The sequence below is a fragment of the Echinops telfairi genome, unplaced genomic scaffold (genome assembly GCF_000313985.2).
Source record: "Echinops telfairi isolate 266 unplaced genomic scaffold, ASM31398v2 ScPeMD7_5592;HRSCAF=6446, whole genome shotgun sequence".
In the NCBI taxonomy this organism is placed as follows: Eukaryota; Metazoa; Chordata; class Mammalia; order Afrosoricida; family Tenrecidae; genus Echinops; species Echinops telfairi.
Genome location: NW_022109491.1, coordinates 50,237,971 through 50,240,643, shown reverse-complemented (window position 1 = coordinate 50,240,643; position 2,673 = coordinate 50,237,971). Strand labels below are relative to the sequence as shown.

Sequence of the window (2,673 nt, the reverse complement as noted above, 5' to 3'; positions counted from 1 at the left end):
ATTATCAAGGGTTCATGAGGGAGGGAGGGGAGGGGAGGGAGGGAAAAAAAATGAGGAGCTGATACCAAGGGCTCAAGAAGAAAGAAAATGTTTTGAAAATGATGATGGCATCATATGTACAAATGTGCTTGACACAATGGTTCTATGTATGAATTGTGATAAGAGCTGTACAAGCTCCCAATAAAATGACTGAGAAAAAGAAACAAACAGTTGGGCCAGCTTTAGTGAATGAGAAGTTGAAAGAGCTGCACTTTAGACAGGCAGGTTGAAAAGCAATAGGGCTAAATTAAAGTTTTGATATAAAAAAATTTTACTCTCAAAGAGACCATGTGTAAACATGCTATTGTAGGTGTTCAAGACCCGTGGGAAGTAGAACTATGCAAACCACAGGTGGGCAATCATTTCCTGCATATTCATGTGGTTACATTGCCAAACACTTGCCTTCTTCAGACATTCCCACACAGAAGTCAATAAAGAAAGATAATTCCAAGATGTTGACCTAAAATCTCATCTTTCCCTAAATCACTTAACTGCCTTAAATACAAACAACAAAGCTAGAGAGGCATACAAAACCGGGAGCTGCTTCAGTCTGTGCAAGCACTTGGACAGTTAGTTGTAGTCTCCTCTCCGTTACCCCCATGTGAATCAGCACATCAGAACGTATTGGTGGAGGTGTGGTGGGAGTCCATTGAGTCACATGAAATAGAAGTTTTAACAATCTATGAACTAACTTCAAGTCATGTCAACATGTGTGCAGAGGAGGGAAGCAGAGGCCTCATTATAGATAGAACCACAGGGGACATTAAATTGATGATGGCCAAAGAAATGAGAATTGTAGGTAAAGGTTGAGGAAGGAAAGAGACAACATAGAAGGAAAGCAAGGGCCTTGAAAAGGTGACGTCCACTCATTCCCTGCTATCTCAAGTAGTGTCCTCACATTTTGAAGCAAAAGAAAAGGCTAAATTTGAGAAACTAGATAAAAATGTAACATCCTTAGAGTTCTGTGGCTTCATCCTGTCTGATGCAGAGATATTGAAATCCTCACTACCTACAAGATCATGTGAGATACGGCTTGGCTCAAGATTATATGCTACTACATATGTAAATGTATTAACATATAACAATAGGGATATAGGATTATGTACATTTATTTAAATGTTAAGTATTAAGGTAGCAGGCAGACATTGGGCTTCTACTCAAGTACTCCCTCAACACAAAAACACTTTGTTTTAATAACCTGGAATTCTGTGATGCTCACCTTTCCCCCAACAGAATCACTGAAGACAAAATGAGTACATAAGCAAATGTGGTGAAGCTGATGGTGCCCTGCTATTATAAGATATAGCGTCTGGAGTCATAAAGGCTTGAAGATAAACAAGCAGCCATCTAGCAGGGAATCAACAAAGCTCACATGGAAGAAGCACACTAGCCTGTGTGATCATGAGGTGTTGACAGGATCAGGTATCAGGCATCAGAACACCCCAAGCAAACAGTTATATCGATTTGAATGAGGGGAGTCAAAGTGGAGACCCAAAACCCATCTGTAGACAACTGGAAAACCCCTCGTGGAAGAGTCACAAGGAACGAATGAGTCAGCCAGGGTGCAGTACAGCACGGACAAAACACACAACAGTCCGTTAGTTCTTCAATGCCTCCTCCCCTTCACTATCATGACCCAGTTCTACCTTACAAATCTTGCTAGACCAGAGCATGTACAGTCAGTGGTACAGATTAGAATTCTAAACACATGGAATCCAGGACAGACAAAACCCTCAGGAACAGTAATGGGAGTAGTGATACCATGAGGGTGGGGGGAAGGTGAGGGGAGAAGAGGGAGAAAGGGAGAACTGATTGCAAGGATCAACATATAACACACACTCACCCCAACCCAGGGGGATGAACAACAGAAATATGGGTGAAGGGAGACAGCGGTCAGTGTAAGATATGAAAATAACAATAATTTATAATTTATCAAGGGGTCACCAGGGTGGGAAGGTGTGGGAGGGAGGGAAAACGAGGAGCTGAGACCAAGGGCTCAAGTAGAAAGAAAATGTTTTGAAAATGGTGGCAACATATGTACAAATGTGCTTGATACAATTGATGAGTGGATTGTTATACGAGCTGTAAGAGCCCCCAGTAAAATGATATATATATTATTCAAATGCAATTGGCCTCCTAAATGATACCCAACACTACATTTTTAAAATACTCAGAATCCAAACCCACTCCCAATCAGCCAATTCCAACTCATAGCGACCCTTCTAAGACAATGTAGAATTAATCCTTAGAATTTGATGGCTGTCAATATTTATGGATGCAAACTACTTTATCTTTCTCCCATGAAGCTTATGGTGCAAACCAACTTGTTGGTTAGCAGCCCGATGCTTAACCCACCAGGCCACCAGGGATCTCTACATTGAAACAGACAAGTTAATTTTTAAAACGTTTTATTGTTAATTGTGTGAAGGTTTACAGAACAGTTCATCAGTTTTACATTTAACAATTCGTAAACATTCTGATTCATCATTGTAATCCTCTCACTCTAATATCAATCATCCCACTTCCTCCTGATGTTTCCTGATTCCATTCCTTCCTTCCAAACCTCTGAAGTTTTTCTTTGGGTAAATGCTGCCCTTTTCATTTTAAATGATGGATTTTTCTGACTTGGAGGTG

At 40.6% G+C, this 2,673-nt stretch overlaps 1 pseudogene; it reads right to left on the bottom strand.

The window, feature by feature from the left end:
- Positions 1–454, bottom strand: part of LOC101637927 — a 3,027-nt pseudogene extending 2,573 nt beyond the window's left edge.
- Between the last annotated feature and the right edge of the window lie 2,219 nt (positions 455–2,673).